Source organism: Nicotiana tabacum, chromosome 16 (genome assembly GCF_000715075.1).
Source record: "Nicotiana tabacum cultivar K326 chromosome 16, ASM71507v2, whole genome shotgun sequence".
NCBI lineage: Eukaryota > Viridiplantae > Streptophyta > Magnoliopsida > Solanales > Solanaceae > Nicotiana > Nicotiana tabacum.
In genome coordinates this window covers 27,156,536-27,177,259 of record NC_134095.1, presented here as the reverse complement: position 1 = coordinate 27,177,259, position 20,724 = coordinate 27,156,536, and positions in this window count along the sequence as shown.

Below are 20,724 nucleotides of genomic sequence, written 5' to 3'. Positions count from 1 at the left end.
GTTGCAAACCACACACATAAAATGCACCCGCGATTTGCAACATGTTTATTTTAATATTGTTCAAAGTTGTTATGATCGGGTCACATGAAATGCACACCCGAATTGGGAATTATGTACCATGACTATGCCACGAAAACCGTACCCATAATCACGATAGTTGATTAATCGCGCCTAAAGCACTTCTACGATGTTCATTTAATTATTATTTCCTAATGTTTAAGATCATGTATGGAAATCTGAAGTGATGAAGCTGTTCAATGACATAAATATAATGAGACCAATTTATATTACTAGTTCAAGACTAAATGTCAATTCCAATTCAACTACTATTAAATATGTGGGAACTAATCTGCTTATACTTCATTTGGCATATCACATGACTTCAAACTCAATCATAGAATTAGAAATGATTAGGCAACAACTACAACCAGGTACTTAACAGAGAAGCAAAGTGAGCAAATCTGCCGGTTGAATCGCAGGAAGTAAATGAAGTTAAGTATGTACACAAATTCAACGATTCAACTATTTGACCGTACAAATTCTCCAGATTCAATAACCCCATTACGCTTAAGATCAAACAAATCAAACTATTTTGACAACAAGGAATAGGATCTTGTTTGGAGAATGAAGATCAAGATGCAGGACAATCATATAACATGAAATAGAGAACTTTTAACAGTTTCAAGAATGGCATCTTGATATAGCAACTACTGGAACCGTTGATGCAGTTAGGACCATTTTATATTTGCAAGCCGTTTATAATAGAAATATTTTTCCATAGAGGTAAATCACGTTAATTACTGACAAAGAAATGTCTAATGCATTTATAATTATCAGTGGCATGAGATATAAGGGTATATGGAATTTCATATTACTAACATGCTTGCTAACCAATTTAACGATAGATATCAATTGATAACATTGGAGGTACATTTAAAACTTTGAATCACAAACAAGCCAAAGATATTCAAATTACACTTAAATGAGCAGTTATGTCAAAAAATACTTACAAAAATAAGAATGAACAATTGAAAAACAATTTACTTAGGATTTCAAACATTTCATAGTAATGATACAAGTTCAAGGATATGTACCTAGATAGCTGATAATCGAACTTGAAATAACCAAATAAACGTAGAAATAGATGAATCAACAGAACAAGAACAACAACGGCAACATCAAACAACACTTCTACAACTCACGTGTCCTTTAGAAATACCAGAATATGTATAACAAATGGTGGAGAATAAAATAGTTTTGAAATTCTCCTTTTTTGGTTGTTTTGTCTTTGTTTTTGAAGCTTTTTGGTATTTCAGATCTGAGATTCAAATCCTTGAATCCAGAAATTTATTTTCAACTACTTTTCTGTGAATGAAGGTGCGTGTGAGTGAAATGAGTTGTCTGTGTCTGAGAGTGAATGAATAAAGAATAAGGGGAAACGTTGCGCTAGGTTAGGGGAGAATGGAGCAGAAGAGGGAATCAAGAAGAAGAGGGAGGGAGGGGGGTCTGCATCATTTTTTTTGTTCAAGAGAGAGGGTGCACCGTTGCTCTCTTTTGTTGTAGAGGAGAGATCTAATCTTTGTTTTTCTTATGAGGGATCTGATATTTTTTACCTTAGGTTAGAGTGTAGGGTTTTAATAAGGGAATTTATCATAAAGCACCATCGTTTTGGTCTAATTAGCCATTTATAGATACCCTTTGCTATATTACGTGTTATAAATACCTTTTATGTTTTTATACAATGTATTTCACGTATTTAAGCTGTTGTATTCATTAATACAACCAAAAATATAGGCGTAAAATCTGGAATTCCAGCTAAGTTTGACATGTATTTAGCTGTATTCAAGCGACATTAACATTAAATACAGTAACGTATCTGCGCTAAAAACAGAAGAAAATAAAATCACATGATATTCTCCTAATTTAACTCAACGAACTAAAACGATCCCTCATTAATCTGTATTTGAAAGATACATAATAAAGATTATAGCTGAATAAAGAGAAATACATATGAATAATACAGTTGAATACAATAAAATACACCTTAATTCATCTAAATAAAACACTTGAATACAACAAAAATATAATTGAATACAACTGAATAAACTCTTGAATGCAACAAAATACAACTAACTTCTGCTGAATAAAATAGTTAAATACAACTGGTTAAACCTGAATACAAGTGAATACAGCTGAAGAATACATTCGAATACAACTGAATACAAATAGGCGATTTGGGCGATCTAGATAGAGAAACAGCCCTATGGCTTCGCCGACCGGCGGCCAGCCATTAATTCCGGCTGGTCAGCCATGAGGCAAATTCCTTGTTTTTTTCCCTTTTCACATTACACTTACAAGTAAAAACTCAATCCTCAAGCTTGAACTCAACGAGAAAGTTGCTGCCAATTCCAGTCAAGCAGTGGAACAAAGCCAACGGAAGCTATGGTGAGAAGAATAAATCAATAGCTACTCCAATTACAAATGGGGTTTTGGTTACGTTCTTTCTTGACTCCAGCAGTGAATTGGGTCTCCGCTCAAAACTTCCACAAATACGGTTAGTAATTCCAATCTGTATTTCTTATCGAATATGCACATAGATAACGTTGGTGACGCGGAGCAGAAAATTGAGAATTTGGATGGGAGAAGAATTAAGAAACTAGGGTTTGTGGGAGAAGAGAGTCTGGTTGTACGCAAATAGAGAGAGATTGCATTGGGGTTTGCAGATACGCGGTAATTATGTGAGAGAAAATACAAAAAGGGAGAGAGAAAAATAATATTTAGCATATATGGTGCCTTAATTGTAGGATGTAACTATATTTAGATTTTTTGCAATAAAGGATAAAAGGTATTTATAGGATGTAATATTTTAAAATGATATTTATTTAAAATAAATAGGGTACTAAGGTTTTCTATAGGGTGTAAAAGTTCCTTTTAATAAAAGGGGAATGGGTATTTGGGTAGTGGGCTTGGGTAATTTGGGATTTTTTAAAGCAATTAGATTTTGGGCTTCAAATTAAGTTGGCCCAAATGAAATTAGAAGACCAAATCTACTTCTTTTCTTTTTCTTTGTTTTTCTTTATATTTTAAATTCTAACAAATTAAATCCTAAATTAAACCTAACTTAAATCTTATCAGCAAATTAATTCTATTTATCTATTAACAAATGCATGTAAAATCTGGAAAAAAAATTGTTTAATTATGTATTAATTCTAACAATTAAAGAGTGACTAATTCCTAAAAAACAAATTAAACCTAAGATGGCCTGAAATTAATGTGACAATTTTTATGATTTTTCTTATGATCTTTAAATATTAAACATGCATGAAATGCAACTAAATAAAGAAAAACTCTTAAAATCAATTAAAATTATTTTTGGTCTATTTTTTAGGAGTTATTTTCACGTAGGGCAAAAATTAGGCGCTCACATTGGGGACCACCACTACATTAGCCAACCATTCGGAATATTTTACCTCCCTAATTGATCCTATTTTGAGGAGTTTTGTTACCTCGTCTTTGATGAATGCATATTTTACCTCGGATTGAGGCCTCCTTTTTTGCTTTACTGGTTTGAACCTGGGATGGATACTTAGTCGATGGGTGGTTATTTCCGGCAAGATCCATTTTATGTCTAAATAGGACCAAGCAAAGCAATCAACGTTGTCAATAAGAAATTGGATGAGTTTTTTCCTGAGTTCGGGGGTTAACCCCATTCCCAGGTATACCTTTCGATCTGAAAGATGCTAGATCAAGAAGACCTCCTCGAGTTCTTCGACCATTGATTTTGTTGCATCCGACTCCTCGGGGGTAACGAAGGTCCGAGGAGTAAGGAAGTCTTCTTCGTCATCTTCGTTCGAATGCTCACAGACCACATGTTCCTCAGGGTTTGGCATGTTTCCTGACTCATCCCAGATGGGGGAGCCGATGTTGGTGCCATGTCATTTACCGCGAACATCTCCTTTGTTGCACGTTGTTCTCCGTATACCGTTTTATACCATTTTTTGTTGGGAACTTCATCATCTGGTGAAGAGTTGATAGTACTACCCCCATATTGTGTATCCACGGTTTCCCAAGCAAGGCGTTGTACCTTATGTCACCTTCGATGACATGAAACTTGGTGTCTTGAACTGTACCGAACATGTTTACCAGGAGGATGATTTCTCCTCTCGTTGTCTCGCTTGCCAGGTTGAATCCATTGAGGATTCGAGAGGTGGGTATGATCTAATCGAGCAATCCGAGCTGCTCCACCACCTTTGACCCGATTACGTTGGCCGAGCTACCTGGATCAACGAGCACATGTTTAATTTGAACGTTATTCAAAAGAAAATAAATTACCAGTGCATCATTATGTGGTTGGGACGAGGCCGCGATATCTTCTTCTCTAAATATAAGAGCGTCCTCGGGGTACATATCTCCGAGTTTGCTTTTCCGTTGCGATGGACGCTTTGGCCCGTTTGAACATGGATCCATCTGGGACGTTGGTTCCTCCAACGATCATGTGAATGATGTGCTGAGGTTCTTCTGATCTGTTTTTTCCATGAATCCCAATACCGTTGTTTTCATGTGCATTTGCTGAGTTAGAAATTTTTTTCCTTGAATAAAAGATCCTTGGACAAGAAAAAGTATGAATAATAACTTATGTTTTCAGGAAACTAGCACCAAAACAATCACTATTATTTTTTGCCCCACTGTGGGCGCCAAACTGTTTACCTTGAAAATGACAATTTTAATTATATTTCATTTTGTGGTTCTAAAAATACGTGGTTTATTTTTATACTAGTTGTTAGGCAATATGTGCTATGTGTAAGTATACAAAATAAGAAAGTAAAACCAAAACTATCATAGAACCGAGCCTTAAGCTGGCTGGAATAGAGGCTTCGAGGCCTATTTAGGGCAAGTTGGTAGTGAGTTGTTGATGAAGAAACAACGATAATGGAGGCCTCAAAGACGGCCTTTGCGGTTAATAATGAGTAATAAATGAAGAACAATAAATGAACAATGAAAGAATAAGCAATAAATGTGTAGAACAATTGTTTAAGAAAAAAGCAGAGAATGTTGTATTGTATTCAATATGTTGTGTCCCCCTTACAAAATGACAAGGGTCTCCTTTATATGTTTCACGACCCTAAACCCAGACCCGGTCGTGATGGCGCCTCTCATGAAGACAAGGCCAACCTATACATTCCCAATTCATTATAAGTAATTAAAATAAAACAAATTAAGTCTTTAACATAATAATTCTAAAATAAGGTGAAATAGTACAATTTGCGGAAAAAACATAGCTCGACATCGGGGTGTCACCATTCATGAGCATCTACTATCCGATTAAAGATAGGAAAAGTCTACATAGTCTATTACAGAACCAAAACAGAGTAAATAAGATTGGGGGAGAAGCACTGGGCTATGAACGCCGTGCAGCTACCTAGTGAATCTCCGAATCCGCCTGAGCTGGAAGAATCAACACTCGCTAGCAGGACCTGAAGCGCCTGAATCTGCACATAGGGTACAGGGAGTAAAGTTAATACTCCAACTCAGTGAGAATGAAGACTGATCAATAAGAAATCATGTTAAAGCACATCAACATGATATAAAGAAGCAGTATAAAACCAGTAAAAGCAACGAAACAGTGAAAACATATAAAGACACCTTAGTTCAGAAGAAGCTTCTTTAAAACAAATTTTTAATAGTTAAACACTTAAGTGAAAAGCAGCTAGAACAAATAAACACAAAAAATTTGCCCCTCGGGCACAATGTCAACAGAATCTGCCCCTCGGGCAATATCATGGAACAACACCAGTCCCTCGAGCTATATCTCATATCACAATGGGTACCCGCACTTAATGGGGGTGTACATACTCCGGGAGGGGCCCCTTACGGCGTAAGCACAATATGAAGCCATCGTGGCATACTCAATAGGCTTTCGGCCTCATATCAACAAGCCACCTCGTGGCATACAACCTCAGGCCCTCGGCCTCATAATCATAAATCAGTGTATCCTCACAATATAGGCCCTCGGCCTTACTTAGTCAGAATCTCATAAGCCACTCGAGCAACAGTAAAACATGATGCTCAGCCCAAATTATCATTTAAAATATCTTTTAATGTGTTAAAACTGTGTAAACATGGCTGAGTTATGAAAACAATAGAATATATCATGATTGAGTACAAGTATAAAGTCAAAACAGTGAGGAAATATGAGTAAAAATCCCATAAGGGTCCAAATAGTTGGCACGAGGCCCAAATATGGTATTCAGCCCAAAACATAATAATAGCGAACAGTTTTCAATCAACTACATGGTAAAATAGTCATTCGGGATGGACTAAGTCACAATCTCCAACGGTGCACGACACACTCATCATCTAGCGTGTGTGTCACCTCAATATAGCACCACGATGTGAAATCCGGGGTTTCATACCCTCAGGACAATATTTAAAATCATTACTCACCTCTATCCAGTCCAAACTCTAGCCTGTGATGCCTTTGCCCCTCGAATTGGCCTCCACTCGCGTCGAATCTATCCTAAATCAGAATCACGACGTCAAAATATGCTAAGGGAACGAAGCTCATGCGAAGATAATCAAGTTATAGCATAAATCCCGAAATTAACAAAAACCTGACCCCGGGACCACTCTCGGAATTCGATAAAATTCATATCAATAGATTCCTTATCTCCCCACGAGTTCATAGATATCAAAGTTCCAAAATCTGACCATAAATGGCCCTCAAATCCTCAAGTCAAGTTCTCCAATACCAAGCCCTAGTTTCCCAATTTTCAACCCTAAATTTCCATAATTACAGCTCTAATCCGTGAAATAATACCATAGAAACGAGTTTTAGGTTCAAAAATCTTACCTCAATGAAGCTCCCTTGATTCCTTCTTCAAAATCTCCCAAAAAGCTCCAAAACCGATTTAGAAATGGTGGAATAACCCAAAATTTTGCAAAGGAAATAATTTATACCTTCTGGCCCAGGCTTTTTGCACCTGCGGTCCAGCTACCGCTTCTGCAGTTCTAGGCGTTGCATCTGCGGTCCTTGGCCACTCAATCAGTGGCACTGGGAACATAATCGGTCGAACCTCGCCACTCAATCTGTGGCACACCCGGCATAGCCAATGTCACTGTCTTAGCATGACAGTCCAAAATAGCACGACATGGAGATAGCCAAACCATGCCCAAAATAATATCGAAATCCACCATACATAGCAACAAAAGATCCACTTGGGTCTCCAGACCCCTAATAGTCACCACACATGACCGGTACACACGGTTCACAACAACAGTATCGCCCACGGGGGTAGATACATGAACAGATGAAACAAGAGACTCACAGGGCATATCCAAATAACGAGCAAAGTATGATGACACATAACAAAAGGTGGAACCGGGATCAAATAATACAAAAGCATCTCTGTGGCAGATAGAGACAATACCTATAATAACAGCATCGGAAGCAATAGCATCGGGTCTAGCTGGAAGTGCATAGAAATGGGCCTGACCGCCACCTGATCGACCTCCCCCTCTAGGGCGACCCCTAGTTGACTGACCTCCACCCTTAGCTGGGTGGGTGGGTGGTGGTAAAGTAACTGGCGCTGAAGCCGATGACTCACTCTTCTGTTGAGATGAACCCGCAAGACGACGAGGACACTGCCTCCAAATATGACCCATCTCTCTACACTTATAGCAACTCCCGGTTGCTGGAGATGGGGACTGAAGGGAACCCCTAGCACCAGAATAACTAGTAGATGCACCTGTCATAGAAGAGCCCTGAATGGATAGAGCATGGGACGAACTCTAAGTTGGAAGGGCACTAAGTGATGATTGGACCTGATGAGAACTGTGAGAACCATTACCCGATGACACCCCACGATAACCTGGGCGAGCTGGCTGAGCATGCCTTAATGGATGGCCTCTGTCATGCTGAAACTGACCTCTCAAAGGAGCACTACCATAACTACTAGATCCCCGAGGCCTCTTGGACTCCCTCTCATCTCGCTCCTGGCAACGAACTGACTCAATCTCACGAGCAATGTCAACAACCTCCTCAAAAGTAGCACCAGACACCCTCTCCCTAATCATGAGAATACGAAGCTGATAACTAAGGCCAGCCACAAACCTCCTAATTCTCTCTCTATCTGTCGGAACCAACTAAATAGCATGACAATCTAACTCGGAGAAGCTCATCTCATACTGTGTCACAGTCATCTCTCCCTGACGCAACCACTCAAACTGCCTGCGCAACTCCTCTCTACGAGGCTGCGACACATACTTCTCCAGAAAGAGAACGGAGAATTGCTGCCAGGTAAGGGGTACTGCACCAAAAGTCCTACGCCTCTCAAATGCCTCCTACCAAATGAAGGTAGCTCCAAAAAACTGAAAAGTAGTGAAAACGACCCTGCTGGTCTCTAGAATACCCGCTATGCAAAGAATCCGCTGACACTTGTCCAAGAAACCCTGGGCATCCTCGCCTTGCTACTGAAAGTTGGAGGCTGAAGTCTACCAAACCTCTCCAACCTACGCTGCTCGTCCTTAGGCATGGCAGGAGCTACATAGTCCTAAGTAGCTGCAAGCGGCTGGGCTGGATGTGCCCCCGGTCTATGAAGTCCCTGCACGACCTTCTCAGGGGTGCGAGCGGTGGGAGTCTGAGTGCCTCCCCCGGCCTAAGAAGTAGCTGCGGCTGTATAACTAAGACTGCCTGAGCTAGGACAGTGCATACTAATAGAATCTGAGCCAAGGCCTCTTGAAGACCCATAATCACAATAGGCACAGCTGGTGCCTAAGCTTGTGCTGCTGGAACGTCCACAACTGGACCTGATCCTAAACCGGGGCGGCTGGTAGATTTGCAGGTGCTGCCCTAGCTTCTGTGCGGGCCACACCCCTGCTCCTACCACGACCACGACTGCATCCTCAGCCTCTAGTGGCCATAGCTGGTGGTACTGGTGGTCGTCCATCCTGACCGGTACCGCGTGTCCTCACCATCCGTGAGAGGATAGAATAACAAAAGTCTAGTACTCGGATTAACAGATTTGCACGACAAGAATTTCAAGAATATGAAGTTTTTCCTAAAGGTTCTGCAGCCTCTCAAGGATAAATACGGACGTCTCCATACCGATCCGTGAGACTCTACTAAACCTGCTCATGACTCGTGAGACCTATGTAACCTAGGCTCTAATATCAACTTGTCACTACCCTAAACCCAGACCCGATCGTGATGGCGCCTCTCGTGAAGACAAGGCCAGTCGACACACTGCCAATTCATTTTAAGCAATTAAAATAAAACAAATTAAGTCTTTAACATAATAATGATCCCAAAATAAAGTGAAACACTACAATTTGCGGAACAGACATAGCCCGATATCGGGGTGTCACTAGTCATGAGCATCTACTATCCGATTAAAGACAGGAAAAGTCTACATAGTCTATTACAGAACCAAAACAGGGTAAATAAGATAGGGGGAGAAGCACTGGGCTGCGAATGCCGTACAGCTACATAGTGAATCTCCGAATCCGCCTGAGCTGGAAGAATCAACACTCGCTAGCGGAACCTGAAGCGCCCGAATCTACACACGGGGTGCAGGGAGTAAAGTGAATACTCCAACTCAGTGAGTAATAATAATAAATGAAGACTGAGCAATAAGAAATCATGTTAAAGTACATTAACATGCTATAAAGAAGTAGTATAAAACCAGTAAAAGTAATGAAACAGTGAAAACATATAAAAACACCTTAGTTCAGAAGAAGCTTCTTTAAAACACATTTCTAACAGTTAAACACTTAAGTGAAAAGCAGCTAGAATAGATAAAAACATAAAATCCGTCCCTCGGGCACAATGTCAACAAAATCCGCCTCTCGGGCAATATCATGGAACAACACCAGCCCCTCGGGCTATATCTCATATCACAATGGATACTCGCGCTCATTGGGGGTGTACAGACTCCGGAAGGTCCCCTTACGGCCAAAGCGCAATATCAAGCCATCTCGTGGCATAATCAATAGGCTCTCGACCTCATATCAACAAGCCACCTCGTGGCATACGACCTCAGGCACTCGGCCTCAGAATCATAAATCAGTGTATCCTCACAACACAAGCCCTCGTCCTTACTCAGTCAAACTATCATAAGCCGCTCGGGCAACGGTAAAATATGATGCTCAACCCAAATTATCATTTAAAATATCTTTTAATGTATTAAAACAGTGTAAACATGGCTGAGTTATGTAAACAGTAGAATATAACATGATTGAGTACAAGTATAAAGTCAAAACATTGAGGAAATATAAGTAAAAATCCCATAAGGGTCCAAATAGTTGGCACGAGGACCAAATATGGCATTCAGCCCAAAACATGATGATAGCGAACAGTTTTCAATCAAATACACGGTAAAACAGTCGTTCGGGACGGACTAAGTCACAATCCCCAATGGTGCACGGCCGTATGCTAGTCATCTCGCGTGTGCGTCACCTCAATATAGCACCACGATGTGATATTCGCGGATTCATACCCTCAGGACAACATTTAAAATCATTACTCACCTCTATCTGGTCCAAACTCTAGCCCGCCCCTCGAATCGGCCTCCACTCGCGTCGAATCTATCAAAAATCAGAATCACAGCATCAAAATATGCTAAGGGAACGAAGCCCATGCGAAGATAATCAAGTTATAGCATAAATCCTGAAATTAACCAAAACCCGACTCCCGGGCCCACATCTCAAAATTCAATAAAATTCACATCAATAGATTCCTTATCTCCTCACGAGTTCATGCATATCAAAAGTTCCAAAATCTGACCACAAATGGCCCCTCAAATCCTCAAGTCAAGGTCTCGTATACCAAGCCCTAGTTTCCCAATTTTCAACCCTAAATTTCCATAATTATAGCTCTAATCCGTGAAATAATACCATAGAAACGAGTTTTAGGTTCAACAACCTTACCTCAAGGAAGCTCCCTTGAATTCCTTCTTCAAAATCTCCCAAAAAACTCCAAAACCGACTTAGAAATGGTGGAATAACCCAAAATTTCGCGAAGGAAATAATTTATACCTTCTGGCCCAGGCTTTTCGCACATGCGGTCTAGCTACCGCTTCTGCAGTTCTAGACGCCGCATTTGCGGTCCTTTGCCACTCAATCCGTGGAACTGGGAACATAATCGGTTGAACCTCGCCACTCAATCCATGGCACACCCAGCATAACCAATGTCACTGTCTTAGCATAACAGTACAAAATATCACGACACGGAGATAGCCAATCCATGCCCAAAATAACATCGAAATCCACCATACATAACAACAAAAGATCCACTCAGGTATCCAGACCCCCAATAGTCACCACACATGACCGGTACACATGGTCCACAACAACAGTATCGCCCACTAGGGTAGATACATGAATAGGTGAAATAAAAGACTCACGGGGTGTATCCAAATAACGAGCAAAGTATGATGACACGTAACAAAATGTGGAACCGGGATCAAATAATACAGAAGTATCTCTGTGGCAGACTGAGACAATACCTGTAATAACAACATCGAAAGCAATAGCATCGGGTCTAGCTAGAAGTGCATAGAAACGGGCCTGACCGCCACCTGATCGACCAACCCCTTTAATGCGACCCCTAGCTGACTGACCTCCACCCCTAGCTGGCTGGGTGGGTGGTGGTAAAGTAACTGGCACTAAAGCCGACGGCTGACTCCTTTGTTGAGATCAACCCGCAAGAAGACGAGGACATTGCCTTCACATATGACCCATCTCTCTACACTCATAGCAGCTCTCGAGTGTTGGAGATGGGGACTGAAGGGAACTTCTAGCACCGGAATGACTAATAGATTCCTGGCATAGAAGAGCCCTGAACTGATGGAGCATACAACGAACTCTGAGCTGGAAGGGCACTAAGTGATGACTGGCCCTAATGAGAACTGTGAGAACCATAACCCGATGACGCCCCATGATAACCTGGGTGAGCTGGCTGAGCATGCCTGAATGGATGGCCTCTGTCGTGCTGAAACTGACCTCTCGAAGGAGCACCACCATAACTACCAAATCCCCGAGGCCTCTTGGCCTCCCTCTCATCTCGCTCCTGGCGATGAACTGACTCAATAGCACGAGCAATGTCAACAACCTCCTCAAAAGTAGCATCAGACACCCTCTCCCTGGTCATGAGAATACGAAGCTGATAAGTGAGGCTATCCACAAACCTCCTAATCCTCTCTCTATCTGTCATAACCAACCAAATAGCATGACGAGCTAACTCGAAGAACCTCATATCATACTGTGTCACAGTCATCTCTCCCTAACGCAACCACTCAAACTGCCTGCGTAGCTCCTCTCTACGAGATTGCGGTACATACTTCTCTAGAAAGAGAACGGAGAACTGCTGCCAGTTAAGGGGTGTTGCACCCACATGCCTACGCCTCTCATACGCCTCCCACCAAGTGAAGGCAACTCCAGAAAACTAAAAAGTAGTGAAAGCGACCCCGCTGGTCTTCAGAATACCCGCTATGCGAAAAATCCGCTGACACATGTCCAAGAAACACTGGGTATCCTCGACCTACCACTGAAAGTCAGAGGCTGAAGTCTACCAAATCTCTCCAACCTACGCTGCTCATCCTCTGGCATGACAGGAGCTACATAGTCCTGAGATGTGCCCCCAGTGTTTGAAGTCCCTGCACGACTTGCTCAAGTGTGCGAGCGGCGGGAGTCTAAGTGCCTCCCCCAGCCTGAGAAGTAGTTGCGGCTGTAGTAACTGAGACTACCTGATCCAAGCCAGTGCATACTGATAGAATCTGAGCCAAGGCCCCCTGAAGACCCAAAATCATAATGGGCACAACTGGTGCCTGAGCTGGTGCTGCAGGAGCGTCCACAACTGGACCTGATCCTAAATTGGTGTAACTGGTGGATCTGCTGTTGCTGCTCTAGCTTCTATGTGAGCCACACCCCTGCCCCTACCACGACCGCGTCCTCAGCCTCTAGTGGCCATAGCTGGTGGTACTGGTGGTCGTCCATCCTGACCGGTAGCGCGTGTCCTCACAATCTGTGAGAAGATAGAATAACAGAAGTTTAGTAATCGGATTAACAGATATGCACGACAAGAATTTCAAGAATATGAAGTTTTTCCTAAAGGTTCTGCAGCCTCTCGAGGATAAATATAGACGTCTCTGTACTGATCCACAAGACTCTACTAAACCTGCTCATGACTCGTGAGACCTATGTAACCTAGGCTCTGATACGAACTTGTCACGACCCTAAACCTAGACCCGGTCGTGATGGTGCCTCTCGTGAAGACAAGGCCAGCCGACACACTCCCAATTCATTTTAAGCAATTAAAATAAAACAAATTAAGTCTTTAACATAATAATAATCCCAAAATAAGGTGAAACAATACAATTTGCGGAATAGACATAGCCCGATATCAGGGTGTCACCAGTCACGAGCATCTACTATCCGATTAAAGACAGGAAAAGTCTACATAGTCTATTACAGAACCAAAACAGAGTAAATAATATAAGGCCAGAAGCACTAGGCTGCGAATGCCGTACAACTACCTAGTGAATCTCTGAATCTGCCTGAGCTGGAAGAATCAACACTCGCTAGCCGAACCTGAAGTGCCCGAATTTGCGCACAGGGTGCAGGGAGTAAAGTGAGTACTCCAACTCAGTGAGTAATAATAATAAATGAAGACTGAGCGATAAGAAATCATGTTAAAGCACAGTAACATGCTATAAAGAAGCAGTATAAAACTAGTAAACGCAATGAAACAATGAAAACATATAAAGACACCTTAGTTCAGAAGAAGCTTCTTTAAAACACATTTTTAACAGTTAAACACTTAAGTAAAAAGCAGCTAGAACAGATAAACACATAAAATCCGCCCCTCGGGCACAAAGTCAATAGAATCCGCCTCTCGGGCAATATCATGGAACAACACTAGCTCCTCGGTCTATATCTCATATCATAAAGGGCACCCATGCTCACTGGGGGTGTACAGACTCCGAGAGGGGCCCCTTACGGCCCAAGCGCAATATCAAGCCATCTCGTAGCATAATCAATAGGCTCTCGACCTCATATCAACAAGCCACCTCGTGGCGTACAACCTCAAGCACTCGACCTCATAATTATAAATCAGTGTATCCTCACAACACAGGCCATCGGCCTTACTCAGTCAGAATCTCATAAGCCACTCGAGAAATAGTAAAACATGATGCTCAGCCCAAATTATCATCTAAAATATCTTTTAATGTGTTAAAACAGTGTAAACATGGCTGAGTTATGAAAACAGTAGAATATAGCATGACGGAGTACAAGTATAATGTCAAAACAGTGAGGAAATATTAGTAAAAATCCCATAAGAGACCAAATAGTTGGCACGAGGCCCAAATATGGCATTCAGCCATAAACATGATGATAGCGAACAGTTTTTCAATCAAATACGCGGTAAAACAGTCGTTCGAGACGGACTAAGTCATAATCCCCAACGGTGCACGACCCCACGCTCGTCATCTAGCGTGTGCGTCACCTAAATATAGCACCATGATGTGAAATTCGAGGATTTATACCCTCAGGACAACATTTAAAATCATTACTCACCTCTATCCGGTCCAAACTTTAGCTCGCGACGCCTTTGCCCCTCGAATCGGCCCCCACTCACGTCGAATCTATCAAAAATCAGAATCACAACGTCAAAATATGCTAAGGGAACGAAGCCCATGTGAAGATAATCAAGTTATAGCATAAATCCCGAAATTAACCAAAATCCGACCCCCGGACCCATGTCTCGGAATTCGATGAAATTCACATCAATAGATTTCTTATCTCCCCACGAGTTCATACATATCAAAAGTCACAAAATCCAACCACAAATGAACCATCAATTCCTAAAGTCAAGGTCTCCAATACCAAGCCCTAATTTCCCAATTTTCAACCCTAAATTTCCATAATTACAGCTCTAATTCGTGAAATAATACCATCGAAACGTGTTTTAGGTTCAACAATCTTACCTCAACGAAGCTCCCTTGAATTCCCTCTACAAAATCTCCCAAAAGCTCCAAAACAGACTTAGAAATGGTGGAATATCCCAAAATTTTGCGAATGAAATAATTTATACCTTCTGGCCCAGGCTTTTCGCACCTGCGGTTCAGCTACTGCTTCTGCGGTCTAAGGCGCCGCATCTGCTGTCCTCACTTAAGTCCTCAACTTTCGCATCTGCGATACACAACCCGCACCTGTGCCATCGCAGGTGCGGTTCCTTAACCGCTTCTGCGGTTCCTTCCCTCCTTACCTTCATCCGCTTCTGCGACTACAAACTCGCTTCTGTGAGACCGCACCTGCAGTCCCCTAGCCGCAGGTGCGGTTATGACAGCAATGACACATCTTCACCTGCCAAAACTAACTTCTAAATTTCCGCCAACCATCCGAAATCACCCCGAGGCCCCCCGGGACTTTAACCAAAAGCACAAACATATCCTAAACCGCCATTCAAACTTATACCAATCTTCAAAACACCTCAAACAATATCTAAGCAAACAAAACACATCGGATTCAAGCCTAAGTTTCCAAAATCATCTGAATTACGTTTTTGATCAAAAAGTCTACCAAACCACGTCCGAATGACCTGAAATTTTTCACACACATCCCAAATGACACAACAGAACTAGTGCAACTCCCGGAAGTCCATTTCGACCCCTATATCAAAATCTCACCTATCAACCGGAAAACGCCAAAATTCCAATTTCGCCAATTCAAGCCTAAATCTACTCCGGGCCTCCAAAACACATTCTGATCACGCTCCTAAGTCTCAAATCACTATTGGAATCATGAGAACTCACATCTGAGTCCTTTAACACATAAGTCAACATCCGATTGACTTTTCCTACTTAAGCTTCCTCAAAAAAGACTAAGTATCTCAAACCTTCTCAAAACCTTTTCGAACCCGAGCCAACTAACCCGATCACATATAAAACCGATAAACAAAGCAATAAGAAGCAGAAATGGGGGAAACGGAGCGATAACTCATGAAATGACTGACCGAGTCGTTACAATATAGGAGGGGAGAGGAATCCCAGCATAGTACATATCTACTAATGAGGGGGAAATGTCGTTGATACAGTTGTATTATAGCTCAGTACTGATTTATCCTATTCTTGCAGACCCTGTCAGTTCCGATCACGTGCCCTTGGGAATTTTTCGCCTTTCTATGATGGTCGTCGATTTTCATGCTGCCTCAAGGTATGCTATGATGAGGCTTCGGTATACCCTCTCAAGGCGAGTAGGGGCGAGCCCTGGATCGTGCTCCGAGCCTATCGAGGCCGGGCTCGAGATACTATAAAATCCTCAAAATCGGCCTTCCTTGATTTTGACCATATACACCCTTGTATTTTGCTTTTATTACAGTTAATACATGTTATATTCGTTGTGTGAACGAATACAAATGACAGTGGTTGTATTCATTGCGTGTTTGAATACAACTAATACAAGCTAGTAACGATTGAACAGTAGCTAAAAATGATAATTAGGCAAACTATAGTTACTACGCTCTAAACTATAGTGCTTTATGCAAATTCCTCTATTAATTTTTGGTTTCAAAAGGTTTTAAGTGATGGGCCGACGTCTAGAACGTATATGAACTAGATTCTTCTCACTGAGGATAAAAGTTTTTGTGTCTAATAATAATCATAAGAAGATTCAAATACTCGTTCTTCTCCCTTCTTTCTTTACATTGTTAGTACATATTTGACTTAATATTATACAATTAGTTTAATTTAATTGGTTTGGGAGTCACCTTTTAACCACTTTACTGTTTTGAAGAGAGAAAAAATGCTATAAAGATTATTGTTTATATATTTGTAAGCACGTGATTTTTGCCCTATATGAGAATTACTCCCAAAAATTCAAAATAAAATGATTTTTCCTTGGTGTGCAATTTTGTGAGATTTTGTGATATTTTTGGATAATTATTTGTATTTATCTGTGCATGTTTATTTGTTAATTTAACAAAAAATATAAAAATATGTCGCATTTTGCATGTAGGATTTAATTCTATAATTGTTACTAATTAAGTTTGTTTTACAAAAAATGAAAATTACAAAATAGGCATCTTTTGCATTTTTAGCATTTAATGTCCAATTGTACAATTTTATGCTTAATTATTACTTAATTGTGCGTTAATTGTTATTGGGAGTTAATTTGCGCTTTTATAACTTAATTTAGTTCTTAATAATAATTTAAGTACTTTTATAATTTAGTTTTAGAAAAATAAAAGAAGAAAAGAGAACAAAAATACAAAGAAAAATCGGATTGGGCCACTTCTTCAAATTTCAACCCCAGGCCCAAACAATTGTCCAACCTTCCCCATGACCCGGTCCACTTCAAACCGGGTCGACCCGGTCCGCCCCATTAATCCAAATACCCAACACCCTTCTTCATTTTTTTTCAAAACACAAAACAAAAAAAAAAGAAACAAAAAACCTAAAAACCTAGAAACTATCCGCCCCCCTCTCTTTCTTTCTTCTTCTCCAAACCTTCCAAACCCCACCTCCCATGGCTGCCCTTCACCCTCAAAATGGACGACCCAGCTGCGTCTTCAGCTTCACCAACGTTCATGGCTACTCCTCATCCTTCGTTCTTCGTTCAAACAACCAAACGACACAACCACCCAACGATAGCCATGAACGACCATCCCCATCGACGACCCTCCCATTTCGCTTCTTTTCACGTCGCAACACCTGCACACACAACTATGGTTGCCTCCATCGCCTCCAACTTGAACCCAGAAATCGTCGACTCCATTAGCAAGCAGCTCAAGCCGCTTCTGCTTTGGACGATCTCAAACCAGCTCCAAGTAGTCATGGAAGCTCCATGACGAGACGCTCCTGCTTCTGCTTGCCACGCATATGGCTGCTGCTGTTTCTGCCTTCATCGAAGCTCGTCGCTGCTTTACCTCCATGGCTGACCCCTTCCTCGTCGTTGTCCAGTCTGTTCCCCAGTACGTCGTCGCCGCTGCTTCTCCTCCTTCTACCATGGCAGCTGACGTTGTTTCTCCTCCTTCGACGAACAGCTGCTCCCAGCCAAATGACCCTACTGTGCAGTGTGCACGTCGAGCAGCTTGAGGCCAAAACAAACCTCTACTGCTGCGTCGTTTGCTTCACTTCTTCGTTTGCTTCTTAAATTCGCCTTCATCGTCATTTGTTCGAAGCTTTGGTTGGGAAATAGTCCGTACAAATTTCGTTTCGATCCGGTTAGTAGATTTTGAGTTTTATTTTGTCCGTATTTTGTTTTGATATTCTCGGATCTAAAAAATCGATAAATGTTCGATCCTTGTTTTGTTCATGTCTATCGTTTGAATTAATTTTTTAGTTTGTTCATGTGTTTTGTTGAATTAATTTTCAGATTTCAAATGGAAATTTAATTAGTTGTTTTTCATGTTTATTTCATGTTTGTTTTATTGTTTAGGTAAAAATTTGTTAGTTTAATGTTTGTTAGATTCAAATTGAAATTTAATTGATTATTTCTTCAATTTGTTTCATGTTGTTATGTATTTTCCAGAAATTATTAATGTTGTTTGAGTCATTTAATCTGTCATGTTTGTTGTTTAAAAATAGATTTAGTTCATGTTCATCTTTGTTTGAAGTTCATTTTTAATCCAGCAATTTAATGTGAGTTCATATTTTTGATTTGTTGATTTAGTTTGAATCATGTATTTTGTTGTTTGTATTGTTGTCTCTTTGCTCATCCATTTTTGGTCTAAGTTAACCAGGATTGGTTCCCGATATGGTTAATTTATTTCCATTAATTTGGAGTTGTGTTGTTCATCGTGTTCATGTGATTTGTTGTTCGAATTTGTGTAGAAATTGGTCATATTGGATATATTTTGGTTAAGTTTGATTAATTGTTTGTTTAGAGCTAATGGGGGTAGTTTGGTAAATTGTAGTACATTCAGGGGTAAAATGTTAATTGCAATAAGGTCGGAGGGGTAGTTTGGTAATTAAACATTTTGTAATTCTTTATGCTAAGCATGGGGGACAAAATGTAATGGGGTGTGGGTGATATAGTTGTTTAATATAAATGGGGGACAAGACAAAATGTAGTGGAGGGGAATATGGTAATTGTTTATGGTAGGCATGGGGGACAAGATGTAATGGGTTGGTTTGATATATTTGTTTAATGTAGTGGGGGATGAAAGCATTCCATGAGGGAATATTTGGGGTTGGGAATTCAATACTAGGGTCTTGTTATAAATAGAGTCATTTGACACATTCTTAGGGGACTTGAACATAAAAAGACTAAGACTTGAGAGAGGAAGACTTAGACTAAAACTTGAAAGATTTTTGAGGATTATTTTGAGAGAGGAACACATTCTGAAAATCTGAAGAGAGTGTGATAGAGTTTAAAAAGAGAAAACAAAAACAAAGTGAGAAACGAGTTTAGTTTCGGGTTTTAATAAACGCGTGGGTTGTTGCTGTTTAGTTGGTTTACAAACTTTGGGTTTGTTCTATTTGAGTTGTTCGGTTTTTCTTCAAAGTTTTCTGGGCCTTGAATCTGATTCGAATTGCTTCTGTTGGGTTGTTGTTGTTGCTGTGTATTTACACTACTGCTACTTCTACTGATCTTCATCTTCTTTTCTTGCTTTCCAAATACCAGGTACACAAACTGATACACTGGTTCATCTTGTAAGCCACTCGAAGCATGAATGCAAAAAATGAGAAAGATTTGAAATTGTAATTTAATGTAGCCTTTTCTTTCTTTTCTGTCTGTACGTAGAATATTCTATGTGTTGCCATGCAAACTCCTTAAACAACTCACTTTTGGAACTTAACCATAATAACTCGAAAGTATGTAAATAAAGTAGGACCTTATCTTCATTTATTTTAGAAAACAAAAAATAGAAAATGTAGTCGTGCTAAGATTATCCTTTTAAAAAATAATGAGACGAGCCTCGCCAAATAAAAATGCAAATTGCGGGGCCCTCAATAATTGATCATAATAAATACTTAGAATTTGGGATGGACTGTTTAGTGAATTTCACTGCCTTCCCCAAAGATAATAACGCGTTAGACTCTTTAGGCGCGACTTAATTAAATTACATTCTTAAATTCGGGTGCGCATTTATTTGACCCAAATTTAAATCTCAACGGAGTCGAAATGTGTTAACAACTACGGGTGCATTGATTGTGACGTGGTTCGAGATGCATTTTCACGACGTTGCAATTCTATAAAAATAAATGATAATAATAAAAGCGGTTTTAAACTTAATAAAAGCACATAAGTCACAACATGTATTTAAATCAGATATTTAGCCATTATAACAATTTGAGCGACCGTGCTAGAACCACGGGATTCGAGGGTGCCTAACACCTTCCCTCGGGTCAACAGAATTCCTTACTTAGAATTTCTGGTTCGCAGACTTCATTTGGAAAGTCGAAAATTTCCTCGATTTGGGATTCAAGATAAACCGGTGACTTGGGACACCAAAAGCCAAACCTTTCCCAAGTGGCGACTCTGAATTAAATAAATAATCCCATTTCGAATATTGTCACTTAAATTGGAAAAACTCCCTCGCGCATTTATTCCTCGCGGCGGGCGCGCAAAAAGGAGGCGTGACAGCTCTGGCGACTCCGCTGGGGATGTAACCCAGAACCACTGGTTCAGGGTTCAAGAATTCGAGCTTAGAATAATTGTTATATTTGGCTTAACTATCTGATATTTATTACATGTTTTGGCATAACGTGCTAAATGTTGTCTTTT